The 16,597-nt window shown below is 41.9% G+C and overlaps 1 protein-coding gene across 4 annotated transcripts in view; it reads left to right on the plus strand.

The window, feature by feature from the left end:
* LOC146870218 (uncharacterized) overlaps positions 1 to 16,597 on the plus strand; it is a 258,832-nt gene that overhangs the window by 155,214 nt on the left and 87,021 nt on the right. Inside the window, exons 2-3 of one of the 4 annotated variants that reach the window (XR_014970050.1) lie at positions 13,769 to 13,954; positions 14,615 to 14,710. The exons of the other annotated variants lie outside the window; for them this stretch is intronic. The gene's annotated coding sequence lies outside the window, so the exon portion shown is untranslated. Of the gene's footprint in view, positions 1 to 13,768; positions 13,955 to 14,614; positions 14,711 to 16,597 lie in introns of those variants that run through there. 4 annotated transcript variants of the gene reach the window in all.

The following is a 16,597-nucleotide window of genomic DNA, read 5'->3' on the forward strand; positions in this document are numbered from 1 at the left end:
TCTGCACTCGGGGCAGAGACTCCACACATAAAAAGGTAGAGAGAAGTAAAAACAATGCTCATAAAATTGCTTTGTGAATTGCAAAATATCTTAAACTTACACAAATATTTAATTTTACCTTTGTGAATCAGGCCCCGTGTGATAATGGGAATGTTCAAGACCTTCCACAGATAGTGTGTGAAGTTAATCATATTCAAGTCCCCACAAAGATAGTGTGTGAATATAATGGTCAAATCTCCCCACAGATAGTGTTTGGTTAGTGATATGTTCGAGTCCCCACAGAGATAGCATGTGGTTATTGGGATGTTCAAACTGCCTTAAAGATAGTGTGTTTTTATTATGATGTTCAAGTAACCCCAGAGATAATGTGCAACTATAGTAGTGTTCAAGTCCCAACAGTGATAGTGTTTAAATAATCTTCATGTCCTTACACAGATAACATGTAAAGGTAAGATTGTTCACATTCAAACAGGGATTATAGGCATGTTCAACCCTGCAGATACATAGTGTGTGATTATAGGGATGTTCAAGTTTCAAAAAGATTGCATGTGAAGTAAATGATGTTCAGGTCCCCACACAGATAGTGTATGATTATAGGACTATTCAAGAACCCACACAGATTGTGTGTGAAATGACTCTTATTCAAGTCCCCACAAAGATAGTATGTGAATATATTGTTCAAATCTCCCCCCAACAATTGTTTGATTATTTACAGGTTCTAGTCCCCACACAGATAGTGTGTGGTTACAGGGATGCTCAAGTCCAAGCAGTGATAGTGTGTGGTTACTGAGATGTTCAAGCTACCCCAAAGATAGTGTGTGTTTATTAGGATGTTCAAGTCCCCACAAAGATAGTGTGCAAAGATAATAGTGCTCAAGGGCCTGATTTAGATTTCGGCAGACGGGTTACTCTGTAACAACAGTGGCAGATATCACGTCCGCTGAAATATGAATCCCATAGGATATTATGGGATTTATATTCCAGTGGACGGGATATCCATCACTGTTGTGACGGAGTAACCCGTCTGCCGAAATCTAAATCAGTCCCTAAGTCCCTATAGTGGTAGTGTTTAAATATAATCTTTAAATCCCCTCACAGATTATGTGTGAAGGTAATGATGTTCACATTTATACAGGAATACTATCTGATTATAGGCATGTTCAAATCTGCATATACATATTATGTGATTATAGGGATGTTCAAGTTTTCCACAGATTCTGTATGTTTATAAGTACGATCAAGACCTCAAAGAGATGGTGTGAGAAGGTAATGATGATCAAGTACCCACAAAGATAGTGCATGAAAATGATGTTCAAGTCTCCACAAAGATACTGGGTGTAGATAATGAGGTTTAAGTCCCCAAAGAAATGAAGCAATTACAGGAAAGTTCAAGACCTCACAGCCATTGTGTGTGAAGGTAATCCTGTTCAAGTTGCCACAAAGATAGTGGTTGATGATCATGCTCAAGTTTCCACTGAAATGCTGTTTTAGTGTCACAGAGATACTGTGGTAATGATTCATAAAGGTAAAATTAAACTTTTGTTTAAGCTCACAATTTTTTGCAATTCACAAAGGCATTTAACGAGCAGAGCCTTTAAACTCGTAGCAGAGACCCCGCACATAAAAAGATAAGGAGTTGTAAAGATACTTCTTGTAAAATTGCTTTGTGAATTGCAAAATTTCAAAAACTTACACAAAAGTGTAAGTTTACCTTTGTGAATCAGGACATGTGTGATTATGGGAATGTTCACGACCTCCAACAGATTGTGTGTGAAGTTAATCATATTCAAGTCCCCACAAAGATAGTGTGTGTTTATTATTATTATGTTCAAGTCCCCACAGAGTGTGCAACTATAATAGTCTTTAAGTCCCTACAGTGACAGTGTTTAAAGATAATCTTCATGTCCTGACACAGATAGCATGTGAAGGTACAATAGTCACTTTCAAACATGCATTATAGGCATGTTCAACCCTGCACATACTTAGGGCCACATTAAGATGTTGGTCAGAAATTGTGCATGTCCTTACACAGATAGCATGTGAAGGTACAATAGTCACTTTCAAACATGCATTATAGGCATGTTCAACCCTGCACATACTTAGGGCCACATTAAGATGTTGGTCAGAAATTACACCGTCCGACTACTTGTCGGATTCGGTTCCGACTGACTCGTGGTTGGTGGTTCCGCCCGACCGATTACAATGCTTCCAAACACCGCTCGGAAGGACTCCCATTGATTTCAATGGGAGCCTGTGTTCCGACCGTAAACACAGGCTCCTATTGGGAAAATGGGTGTCTGCGGAAAACCTTGCTTCCTGTTGCGGGCACCCCATGGTGCCTGCCACACTTCATGGTTTCACGGGGGGGGTCCCTTGGATATCCCCTCGAGCCCAAACCGGAGGACTTAGCATGAAGTGGTCAGTTACCAACAGCCTTTTCATGTCGGACAAACCGAGTTGGAAAGGCTGTTGGAATCCAACATCGTAATAGGTCAGGCAAAAATGCTAGCAGTTGAGCTCTACGAATCAGTTCCGACTGACTCGGATTCTCCAAATGACAGTCGGAACTGATTCGGAATTCACCTTCCGACCGCAAGCATCATAATCGGTCGGTCAGAATTGTTTCTGACTAAGTCGGGCAGATGGGTTACTACACGGTCTAGGGGAATCAGAGTGTCTGTCAGACGCTTTCTGATCGACATCATAATGAGGATTATAGGAATGTTCAAGTCTTAAAAAGATTGTGTGTGAAGTAAATGATGTTCAGGTACCCACAGTGATAGTGTGTGATTACAGGAATATTTAAGATCTCAAAGAGATTGTATGTGAAGGTAATCATGTTCGAGTCACCTCAATGATTGTGTGTGAAGATTAGGATGTTTAAGTGCCCACACAAATAGTTTGTGATGATAGGACTGTTCAAGAGCTCACACAGATTGGGTGTGAAATTAAGGTTATTCAAGTCCCCACAAAGATAGTGTGTGAATATATTGTTCAAATCTCCCCATAAATAATGTGTGGTTACTAACATGTTCAAGTCCCCACACAGATAGTGTGTAGTTATTGGGATGTTCAGCCACTCTTGAGAAATCTTTCCAGGCTGGCTGCAAATCCACAAACACCACCTGTTGTGGATGATCACAGTTTAGTGGGCAGTCTAAGACTCTTCTTACTCAAACTACATGCTTAAAGAGTCCGGAAGGCATATCATGCTGGAGGAAGCAGTGTACCTGTTTTGAATTAACCCAGGATGTCTATGTGGGCATGCAATAACTTGATAAATACAAGTTAGTGAATAAGCTGGAGCTAGCAGAGCTAAGAAACAGGGATGTTGTGTTGCTTCAGCAGCTACAGCGGGGGCTGTAGTTCTTTGTTCTCCTATTCTGTCTGCACCTGGGCATACAAAATGTCATAATTAATACAATAAAGGAATACTGCCTCAATAAAAAAGCAAACAGGAGAAAAGAAGAACAAACAATGGGTAAAGAGCAAGGGGAAATAAAAAAGGAATATTTAAAGGAAGGATGGGTGAAAAGAAGGAAGATGGGTGTATGAGTAGGTGGATGAATGAGTGGGTGAAAGGATGCATGGAATGAATGGATAGTTGGATGGACTGGTGAAAGGATGGCAGAGTAAATGGATGGATGAGAGGGCACATTAATGGGTGGATGAACATGTGAAAGGATGGCAGAGGAAAGACATGGATGGATGGATGGCAAAGCGATGGATGGATAGATAAATGGAAGGGTAGGTGAAAGAATGGCACAGTAAATAGCTGGATGGATGAGAGAGCGAGTGAATAGGTGGATGAACATGTGAAATGATGGCAGAAGGAAGACATGGATAGATGGCAGAGTAAAGCCATGGATAGATAGATGAATGGATAGGTGAAATGATGGCAGAGTAAAGGTATTACTGAATGGATGAATGAATGAATTTGGGATAGGTGGATGGGCAGGTGAAAGAATGACAGATTAAAGTGATGGATGGATCGATGAGTGGATGAAATGAGTTATTGTATGGCAGAGTGAATGAATGAGTGAATGGATGACAGAGTACATGGATGGCTGAATGGATGGCAGAGTGGATGGATGGATGGATGATGGCTGGCTAGATGGATGGCTGAATGGGTGATGAATGGCACACTGGATAGATGGGTGATGATGGATGGCTAGCTGGATGGCTGAGTGAGTAGATCAATGGTAGAGTGGATGGGTGGATGGCAGAGAGGATAAATGGAAGAGTGAATGGATGGATGGTAGAGTGGATAATGGATGGATGGCAGAGTGGATGATGGATGGATGGATGGCAGAATAGAGAGAGGGATGACAGTGGGTGGATGGATGAAAGGATAGATGCATGGCAGAGTGGATGGATGGCAAAGTGGATGGATGGAGGCCAGACTGGTTAGATGGATGGCTTGATGGATGTAATGGGGAAGTATGAATGATGGATGAAAGAATGACTGACTGATACAAAGTAAAGGTGAAATAGTGGATATCAACAGATAGGTGGAAGGGTGAAAGGATGCTTGGATGGAAGAGACAAGGGAGATTTTCTAGGGCGGGTTGGGCTCACTTACTTGATCAGAGCTTTATTTCAAAATCGGGGAGTATGCTCATTTTGTGGATAATCTCGTTCTGAAACATGGATCTGTGGTGCCACCCTATGATCTAGATAAACTAAACATGGGGCAGTGCTATATAAACATTTGTAATATTCCATTGCACTCCCTTGGACAAATAGTAAAAATAGTACAGCACCATATTTTCGCATGCCAATGATGTCTGTTTTATGTGATTCGAAGCATTGCACTACAGTGCTAAGGCAAGCTAGTAGCATCTTTTGTGAAATATATATACAATGAAGCCCTCCAGTACAAATTTCAACACAATGTCAAGAGGCTAAGGGTAAGCTGTGTCAAGTTGATATTTTTGCAGAAATTACATGTGTGTCAGGAAATATCCTAGGCTTTTCCGTATACCCATTGTTTGCTCCTGGTTTCATTTGGTGTTATAACTTCATGCAAAGGCAGGACACATTAGTTAAGTAGATCTGGCTTTGTGTGAATTCCAGTTGTCTTTGAACTGTTCCCAACTGGATAGTGGGTTTGTGCACCACATTGCAGAGAATTTGGCGCTGCACTCATGTCAACGTTTGACACAAAAAGCATTTTCTGTGGCAAAGTTGATTGAATCCCCCTCAATGCCACACGAGTACATGATCAAAATGTGAGTAAATCATGGCTGTGTTTATATAATATACTGTCTACAGCTTAGCCTCTACCTTAGACTATTTCCATGCTAGGGTATGAGCTGTAGGTAATGTAGTGCAATTACATTCCAATACAGACACACATCTACTGTTTTCTGCCCGCACACATATCCATGCTATGGCTCTTTCTTCTTAGATGTATACCAATAATTTTCTAGGCTTACCCAAAATATTAAGTGTAGTGCCTCATTTTAAAAAGTACAGCCCTCCTGAAATGAATGAAAAGGAAATTTATAAAGCGCGAAACATTAACCAGAGGGTGTCAAGACGCTCCTTAAATGACAATTACAGCAACATTCATGCTTCATTTCCAATATATGTATGGTAGATTCCTTGCTAAAGGTAAGCCTCCAAAACGTATAAACACTCTTAATAGTCTGCAGTTAAGTTAATCCCTCAATATCTGCTCCCAACTGCTGACCAATATGATCATAGACAACATATTATGCCAAAGAAATATTTCACTTCTAAACACGACATTTTTCACCCCCTAAATGTGATATACTTGTCCATTCTTTATGCACCCTATGTCTGCGGTGAAAGCTCTTCTTCTCTTGGGTGGAGTATGAGGCTCTCCAGGATTGAGTCATTTTATACAGAATAAGTGTATAGTCATAGTAAGGGCTTTGAGTAGCTAAAATAGTTCAGCTGTGTACAGCAATTATGTGTTCCAGACATTTTGATATTGATGTATGTTATGCAGTGAACAAATATTTTTGATGAGTGAGGCCCTCTGTTTCGGATGCCTAGTTGCTTTCAAGGTCTTATGTCAGGCACAGCCCATATTGCTTCTCTTTCGAAAGGAGTGCTCTTATCAGCAGGGCCCATCTCCCACTATGGGAGTGGAATGAACTTCTGGAGGTTAATGGGAAATTTGTTATGTGTGAGGGTCATTACCTTGAAGCCCTGCCTGATTTTCTCCTCAAGGCAGATGATAGTAACATTCCCAATTGAAGGAAAGAGGAAGAAATATGAACACACACGCAGTTCATCTTCTCAGTAGGTCTAGTACTGATGTGTCACAGGCTGCAGCTACCTCATGACAGATCTCAAGACCTGATCAGTAGTCTATATCATCCTCACCCATGGCTGTGGTTGCATTAGTAGACTTGATCCACACAAAAATTCTCATGGTGAAGCAACAGAAGCCACTTCTCACATACTTCTGTAAATGCCTCATTCCCACCAGTGCTGTGCTTGTGTCACTCTATTTTGAAGCACTTTACATGAGCACCAGTCAAGCCATGTACAATTTATTTAGGCACAGGGAGATTAAGTGATTTGACCAGAATCACAGGATGTCAAGCCAACGTCAAGCATCGAGTTCCAAGTTTGCAGCACTAGCATAACACCACATCCTCACTACACTTCCGGCTTGAAGACCTTCTCACTCATAAGGCAGGTGGTTGAGCACAACCCATGCTACTGCAGTATGCTGTAGTTAAACTAGTGTGGTCTAGGAAGGCAAACTATACTTAAATACACAGGAAGGGGAAATTGAAGTGGACACCAACATGAGGTGGCCCATTTTACAGCAGAACTTTGCACCTTAGCTGAAGCACTAAGTCTAAACTGTAATAAGTGTGGTGCCTATCCACTTCCCCTGTTTTGGCTTTTAAAACATAGCTTCTACTTAGGGTTAACCAGGACCCTGTGTCTCTGCACCTACTTCTCTAAGGTTGATATATATCAGAGTCTGTATTTTATAATTGAGTAAGGCCAAGAAGGCTCTGACAACTTCTTTATATAATGTGATCAGTAGTGGCAGTGGCAGTGATTTTTCTTTTCCCCACCCTCTCCGTTGATAGTGTTGACCCTTCACACGCCCCCACCCTCCTGCCAGCAATAGAAATAAATGTCATGATGTGGTCTGTTTTGGCTGCTTCATAGTGCTTTTAATTTTTTGTAATTTTTATTTCATCCATGCGGCAGAGCAGGCACGCTGCTGTACAACAGGGCAAAAAAACTCTGTCAAAGCCAGTAGCTCTCTCGTAGGTGATACATGTTGGCTTTGCCAATGCTTGTTATATGACTGTTCTTCACCCATCTTTGGGAATGAAGCTGCTTTAATTTGTAAAGTATTGGGAACTGTTTGGAAATTAAGCAATTCAAAGGAATTAAATGTAATTTCATCTTATTGCAAAATTTGAATATATTTTCTAAGAATGTCACTAATGTTCTAAGAACATGCTTTTTCTGTTAAAATTAAACTTCCCCATGCTGCGGGCATGACATTACTGCAGTTCGGTGTCTGAGAGAGCGTAGCTGTTAGCACAATGCAACTCTAGGCATTCACTCATCTAGCCATCACCTTAAGAACGTTTTCCAAAGTGCATAATAATATGTAATCAGATTTGCAAAAAACGATCAGATCAGTTTATATTGTATCATGTTTTAATGCACCATCATTATTTAATTGCAGATATGGATCAAACTGCAATAGCGACGTAATCTGGGATTCAAAACATACCCAAATTGCTTTTAGCAATGTTTATAAGACCACTAACAATTTTTAAACTCAAATAGTTTAAATTCAAAATTTTTGTGTAAATAAAGTTTTACTTTACTACATGGGGAAAATGTTACTTTGCATGAAAAATATTTTTTAACACTTTCTGCTGCTAACTTGTGTTCCTGGTGAACAAAGTGTGTTTAAATGCAAAGTGTGTTTAAGACTGCAGTACCGCCGCCTGTCTACAGGGGCAGATCTGAGCAAAAATATAAACACACTTTTTGAAACACAGGTCCCCACAAGACAATTTTTTAAAAAGTTGTAAAAATTGACAAAGATGTTCCTGGAGCCATTGTTTATCATTTAAAGGACACTGCCTTGTGGGGACCTGGGTTCAGGTCCCCACAGTGCAATCAAGTCCCCACAGCGTGAGTGTGTTATCACACCCAAGTCCCCACAAGGATAGTAACACAAACCCACCCACACACACACACACACACTCTCTCTCTCTCCCCCCCCCCCTCTCTCGTGGGGACTAACCTTTCCCAATGTTTTTATAACACCCTAATGACAGAAAAATGTTAAGAAAAAATTCATGATACAGGATCCTGCTTCAAATCTGCAAATATATTGTTATTTAATCATGTGCACAGCACCATCCTTGTGGGGACTTGAACACGTGCTACCATCCTTGTGGGGACCTAGTCTGTAACACTATTTGTGAGTGAATACAGTCGAAGGCACATGGCTAAAGGTTTATTTTATCAACAATATACACAAACAACATTATAATCTAGTCATATTTGAATTGCTGCATAAGTACTAGGGGTATACATTAAAGGCAGATTATGTTAATGTGCCAGAAAATATCATATGCTTAAAGAAAGACACTTAAAGCTGTATTTAACCTATTTATTAGTGCTTAAAATCAATCTTAGTAGATGAGGGAACTAACACAAAGAAATTAACATATGGAAACAAGGAATATGGTCAAGTGGAACCCAGAGCTTGATTAGTTGCTTACATGTTTGCCAAAATAGATGTTCAAGTCCCCACAGAGATAGTGGGTGAAGATCATTGTGTTTAAGCCTACATAGAAATAGTGTGTACATTCAAAGCTTAAATCCCATAATAAAGAGTGTGACGCTAATGATGTTCAAGTCCACACAGAGGTTGTGTGTAATTATAGGAATGCGCAAGTCCCCACAGAGATGATATGTTATTATAGCGATGTTTAAGTCCCCAGAGAGATAGTGTGTTATCATAGAGATATTCAAGTCCCCACAAAGATAGTGTGTTATTATAGCGATGTTTCAGTCCCCACAAAGATAGTTTGTTATTATAGCAATGTTTAAGTCCCCACAGAGATAGTGCATGAAGGTGATTGTGTTTAAGTCCTCATTAAAATAGGGCCCGATTCACAAAGGTAAACTTAGACAAAAAGTCTAACTTTACTACTTTTTTCAGTATTAACAAAGGTAAATTTAGACCAAAAGTCTAACTTTACTACTTTTCAGTATTTCCAAAGCCCCACACAGAGAATGTGAAGCCGATAATGTTCAATCCGAAGCAAACACAAGGAGATGATGGACGGAGTACTGAAACTTTTCAGTCACTTACCCCAGTCACAGATCTGGGTTGAGTCCACCCCAAACTGCCAAGCCAGGTCTTCCCTGGACCGGAAACAAGCGTCCTGGGACCGGTTTTGGGTAACACCCCCTCGTCAGGCTAGCTTGAATCCAGTGGCAAAGTGAGCAAGGGACCCACATCTGGGCATACCCTGCCAACTTAGGGCGAACAAAGCAAACACAAGGAGATTATGGACAGAGTGCTGAAACTTTTCAGTCGCTCACCCCCAGTCACAGATCTGGGTTGAATCCATCATCGTTCTTTAGCTCACTTTTCCACTCCAGTTCAGACCCAGCTATATGCGAATCAGTCTTAACCCTGTGCCTCGTGGCACCCCCTGGTGCTTCAAGTCGAAACAGAGCTTGCGTTTCATTACAGGAATGCTCAAGTCCCCACAGAGATGATGTTTTTATAGTGATGTTCAAGTCCCCACAAAGATAGTGTTTTATTATAGTTTTTTTCAAGCCCCCACAAAGATAGTGTGTTATTATAGCGATGTTTAAGTCCCCACAGAGATAGTGCAGGAAGATGATTGTGTTTCAACAATGTAAACTTGGACCAAAAGTCTAACTTTACTACTAAGCAGGATTCACAAAACCCCATACAGACAAGGCAAACCTGATGATGCTCAAGCCAAAACAGAGCTTGCGTTTAGTTACAGGAGTGCTCAAGTCCACACAGAGGTGGTGTGTGACTACAACATTACCATGGTTGCCAAAGAGAATGTGTGTGATTATAGACATGCCCAAGTACCCACAGAGATAGTGTGTGATTATAGATATGCCCAGGTCCCCACAGAGATAGTGTGTGATTATAGAGATGTCGAGGTCCCCACAGAGAAAGTGTGTGATTATAGAGATTTCGAGGTCCCCACAGAGATAGTGTGTGATTATAGAGATGTCGAGGTCCCCACAGAGATAGTGTGTGATTATAGAGATGTTGAGGTCCCCACAGCGATAGTGTGTGATTATAGACATGCCAAGGTCCCCACAAAAAAGGTGTGTGACTATAGTATTACCACAGTTACCACAGAGAATGTGTATGTTTACAGACATGCCCAGGTCCTCACAGAGATAGTGTGTGATTAATGGGATGCACAGGGATAGCACACAGTTATAGTGCATGATTATAGTCATGTACATGTCCCCACAGTGATAATGTGTGATTACAGTCATTTTAAAGTCTCCACAGTGATGTGTGTAATGATAGGTATGTTGAAGAACCGATACAGATTGTATTAGTCTGGTGGCTTATTAAATTAATTAATCCACTTGAGGGATGTGCGTTTGACCACTCTCTCACATGTTTGACTCCTGATGCTACAATTCAGCCTTTATTCCTTCCAAGGTCTATACAATGCGTATTATTTACTTGGATAACAAAAAACATATGGTATTCAGCAGCAAGATACCCTCAGGCGTGAATGTGCACTTTATATATGCACATGAGATTATATGATGTGATAAAAGTGGTACTCAAGCCACCACTAGAGATAGACTCGAATTATCCCATATCTATGAATCCCAAAAGCAGCATTAACTGATTTCAACTGTGTTCATCCAGGAAGGTTTACACTTCCTTAAAAATCCAAGTATCAGAGTTCTCATTTTCTTTTCTAGCCCCCATCTTATCAACTCTAGTCTCCATTAAGAAGATACAACTGTATTTCTTGATTGCAATAAACTCCCCATACTGATTCGTTCTGACACTTTAGGATTATTACAATAGAGAAATTGATTTAACAACTGGCACATCTTTATAATTTAAGTCTCTATAATTCAAGAATGAAATGGTCCTCTCCTCACAAAGCTCTTCTTTCTCTCAAAGTATTCCTTATACCTGCTCTTGGGGCTCTTTCTAGCTAATCAGACGACACTCTATAAATACCTGTATATGTATGTATGATATATATATATATATATATATATTCACTGAAAAAACCATAGGTTTTACAGACGTTATAGTTAGGAATTAGCATTTAAAAAACCTTAGAAATTCAATGAAAAAAACCATAGGTTTCAGGGACGTTATAGTTAGTTGAACATTTGACTCATATAAAACCAGAGAAATTCGCCAGTTATAGTTAGTTGAGCGAACTATAACTTGCGCGCCCGCAATGCACTGCTGATGATGTCACATATTACATCACTCAGCGTACCAAGCTCCATTACCACGCGAATCCTATCCGCCATATTGCTAAACTAGTAAATGATGCGCATTTCGTATCCGACGAGTTCGTGGCACCGCGTCCCGCGTAACATCATATACGCATGAAGTCACCCCAGGTACTACTTTGGTATCCGACGGGTACCAAGCCATGCGTTACGTCATGTACGTATGGGGTCGCGCCTGCTGCACGTTGCATATTTGACGATTACACGCTGCCAGGCCCTGTGTTACGGCACAGACGTATAGTATCGCGCCGGGTACGCCATTCCCTTTTTTTTTTGTCTCAAAAGTATATCTAAATAACTTTAAACAGTATATGAGAGCACGCAAAAATCTAAATTATTTTAAACATTTATATATTTCTAACTGTAATAAACTTATATTATGATTAATGTATTTTGTCAAAATCGTGTCGGGTGCGGCCTCCTTGCGCGCTCGGTGTGCTATTGCCATGTGACCTTAAAAAAAGCATTTGATTGGTTCATAACATTTCCCATTGTAACAGTTATACGACCCCACCCATTTTACTCATTCTCTCTACAGCGTTTGCTGAGAGACACCTCTTCTGCTTAGAAAGCTTTTTTGAAAAGTGGTTTCCTGTATACACATATCTTATACTACACACAACATGCAACGATCGTCTTGATCAATATTCATGCTCTGTACATTAGCCTTCCACGTGTGATTGCCATGCATCTCAAACGTTCCATCAAAAAACAAATGTGTTACACAATGCCCCTGGTGTGTGTGTGTCTGCACATTATTATGCTGCCTTTCGGCCTGGGTATTGCTGGCTCTAAGGAGCATCATCAGCCACGGGCAGACTGCACATCCTAGATCACATTCCAACACATTAACGATAGTTTCCGCCCTCCCGACACCTGCTACACTAATCTAAATTGCACACTCTGCGAGGTCAAAACTACAAAAGAAACACACATAAGTACACTTCCTGGCCAGGCAGGAACTGAACAACGCCCAAGTCCCCAGAATAATTATTCACACCCCTACGCTGGCCTGGCGTTTGCAAGCTCAGCCCACTTTGTGTACGTATAAATAGGATAACCACGACGCCACACGTCCCTCTTCTTCTACACTACCTCAAATGATTTGCTGCATCCACCTCGCATATCACAATGCGCAATAAAAAAAAGAAATGGATCCATGAGGTGTACTCCATCCTGGCAATCAACACGGGCTCTAACTTGTGAGCCCTACTGCCCGTCGTATACGAAAGGGATCCTTGAGGTGTACACGCTCCTACAATCAACATTCCATCTGAATTGTGAGCACCGCTTCCCGTAGTGTTTGCTCACACAACAATGACAGCAGGTAAGCAGAGCGGCCTGGGTGCACAGGGCCTCCAATTGAGAGCGATGCGGCGAGAGGGGTGGAGTGCTTCAGCCTAGCTGTGCAGGTCCGAACAAACGATATTGCCATGTGTTATGATGTGAACTTTGACATAATTCAGTCACATCTCTATCATTTTAAAGACCTGCTGGACTGTACTGTAGGCCTGAGCCAGTGGGCAGCGCTCCCCTACAGACAACTCTTCAGCGCGCTGCTGCGGGAGGAATGGAATGCATCAGCCAGACTGCGCACGTGCGAATAAGCGATATTACCATGTGTTATGATGTGATCTTTGACCTCATTCAGTTACATCTCTGTCTCATTTTAAAGACCTGCTATACCATAAGGTAGGCCTGAGCTTACGGGCAGCACTTCCCTACAGACACCTGTTGAGGGCGGTTCTGCGGGAGGGGTGGTGTGCATCACCCTGAGTGCGCACGTGCGAGAAAGCGATGTTGCCGTGCGTAATGATGTAATCTCTGACCTCATTCAGTCACATCGGTCTAATTTTAAGGATCTGCTGGACTGTACTGTAGGCCTGAGCCAGCGGGCACCGCTGCCCTACAGACACGTGGCGTTAGCTTTTAGGACACTGTAGTGAGCTCCTTACTAAGTGTACATGCACACAGGCTCCCCCCACTGCATTGCACGCGCACATTATGCTTCTAGCATGCGCTCTGTTTCTTTGTATGTGAACGTTGGCATAACATATTATTTAACCTTGTGTATCCTCGTGCACTCCAACTCCTCTTTGAACCACGATTACCACTAACAGTTGGTAGATCGTACTTCAAAAACGAAGGATGCACTCAACTCCTATTTTCTATCAAGCTTGAAATAAACCTTCATTTACCTCCAGATGTTTCCACCATTAAATTATTTCTCCCTTTTCAGACATTCCATTGATTGCCACAAGAAGGGCGGAAGGGTAGCTGACCCCCCAATGTTGCCCTGGCATTCTGACACCTTCCATCGTGGTATCAAGACACCGTCCCTGACCGGAGACCTGGTCTATCGTATAAACATACCCCGGACTTGGAGCTTGTACCAACACGTCATGGGACACACCAGTGGTGGCAGGTGAGCAGTGAATCCTCGGTGTGCAAGACCTACAATTGAGCACAGTGCGGGGGAAGGGGTTGGGGTGCAGCACCCTGGGTGCACAGGTGCATGCAAGCGATTTTCCCACAACTAATAATGTAGTACTATATTATCAAACAACGGCGATAACATTATCACCACTTTAGCGACAGGAAACTGCAGCTAAAGCGACGATAAGGGGTTGATAATATGCCCTTGTAAATTCCCATAGAAGCCCAGGTTCACACCAGACCCTGGGCTTCTAAGGGAATTCACAAGGGCATATCATCAACCCCTTATTGCCGCTTTAACGGCAGTTTCCTGCTGCTAAAGCGGCGATAATGTTATCGCCCTTCCTTCATAATATGGCCCATAATCTCTGGCCATAGGTATTTAATTTTAAGGACTTGCTGAACCACACTCTTTCTCACAGACCCCACCGTCCTAGACAAACGGGTGACGGAGGGTAAACACTAAGGGCTGGGTGCAATAGACCGACGCTATGTCTCCTCCTCCCTTTCTTCTTTTGACTCTCCCTCCCCTTCTCCCTTCCACCCACTCCCCCTCCCTTCCATTCTCACTATGGTCCTTTCATTCGGACTACCTTTCATTACCTCTTCCACATAGCACACATACTTATGTTTCATTTTTGTCTTGCAGGTTTCCTTCGCTGCTTCCACTGGAGTCCAACCCATGTTTTTGTTATCATACTGTTCTATTAAAGTTACATTTCTATTTACTTCTGTTTTAATAAAGGTTACTTATTTTTTCAAATAAATAACAGTGTATAGGTCTTCTTTTTCTGACGATACTTGTCTATTGTTTATTGTGAAAATCATCTGTTTATAGGAGATTTTAAGCACAACATTATTTAATATTAGAGTGCACCTACCAAACATAATCTAAATGACTATTAGACAAATGAAGCCTGGGTAATTGTACAGCTGCAAGAGTTCTATGAGTGTATCACTTTATAACACCATAAGTACTGCCCGTGTGATTACAGAACAAAGAAGGCACTGCCTAGGACCACCGAGGCTTCAGGGAATGCCGAGGCCCACCCTGCATATTTAAATAAAGACCAGGAGTGTGGTGATCCCCGGACTTCAGTTGGCCTCGAACCCTCCGAGCAATTAGTAAACAATACCCGGGAAGGTGGCGCTCCCCTAGGCTGCAAAACGTCTCTGTGCCCTTCCGCGCCTAATTTACATGTGACATTAAGATCCTCAGTCCTACAGAGACCCCGCAATATAATTGGTTTGGCCACGGAACATTACCCACCCACCAGGGGCCTCATTTAAAAGAACGGGTGAGACCCCGTTTTTTTGTTTTGTTGTTCTTTTCTCTCCATTTTTACCATCCGCATCCCCTCTATTACAGCGATACAAGGTTTTCCTCCTCTCGCTTCAAGTAGTCGAACAAGTATTTGCTATCACAGGGTGGAAGCCATGCACCACCCTCTAATAGCAAACACAAATGTCCAGCGAATGAACACCCCGGGACATTGTATGAGCTGCGCCTGAGAGGTCACCCTCCCTACTACCATGATGCATTTTTAGTATAAACGCATACTTACACTACTTACACACGTGTAGTACAGCGACCAGAATGTAGTGAAGAAGTAGAAGAAGCGCAAAATCTAAAAATATAAATCCTACCAGAAGTCGGATGACATAGTTCAATGAGCCGACGACCCTGGCATGAGTAGAAACAGCTACAGAAACAAAACGGGTCTTCAGCACAACACAAGTAATTTTAAAATATTGCTGAGTGGTGCCTTCTTTTTGCCTTCTCCCACTCGTCGCCAAATTTATGTAGTGAAGAGGCAGACAGCCAGATATGCCATAGAGAATTCCAATAGAAGTCCATGTTCTGGTGTTAACATGGGCTTCTATTGGAATTCTCTACAGCATATTAACAAGCCCATTATCGCCGTTTTAGCGGCAGTTTCCTGCCGCTAAAGCGGTGATAATTTTAACGCAGTTCCTTGATAATATGCTCCTTAGATTCTAATTGAATTACATACTAACATTCTACTATGACTTACAATGGAATACTACACCGAGCACATGACTTTACAGCAATGAGCTCATAGTTTCATTCGCGAGTCTTGACACCGGTAGGGGTAAGACTTTCGCTTCCCACTCCCTATATTGTATAAACGTAAACTAACACTTCTTTACAAATAAAATACAGCGCCCAGAGCACATCACTTTACAGCAATGAGCTCACAATTTAGGCTCATGGTTTAATCCCTGAGTCTTCACACCAGTAGGGATGAGTAGTTCGCTTCCCACTCCCTATATACTATAAATGCATACTAACCCTACTTACACACTTATACTACAGCGGCTAGTATCCTACACCGCCCCAGAGCCCATCACTTTACAGCAATCAGCTCGGTTTCAACCCCAAGTCTTCACACCGGTAGGCGTAACTACTTCGCTTCCAGCTTCCGGTATACTAGCAACACACAGTAGCGGTCAGTAGTTCGCTTCCCACTCCCTGTATGGTATAAACGCCTACTAACACTACTTGCACACACATGCTACAAACACCAGACCACATCACTTTACAGCAATGACCTTACGGTTTAGACTCTCGGTTTCATACCCGAGTGTAGCACCATATCATATCACCACC

This window comes from Triturus cristatus, chromosome 1_1 (genome assembly GCF_964204655.1).
Source record: "Triturus cristatus chromosome 1_1, aTriCri1.1, whole genome shotgun sequence".
Lineage (NCBI taxonomy): Eukaryota > Metazoa > Chordata > Amphibia > Caudata > Salamandridae > Triturus > Triturus cristatus.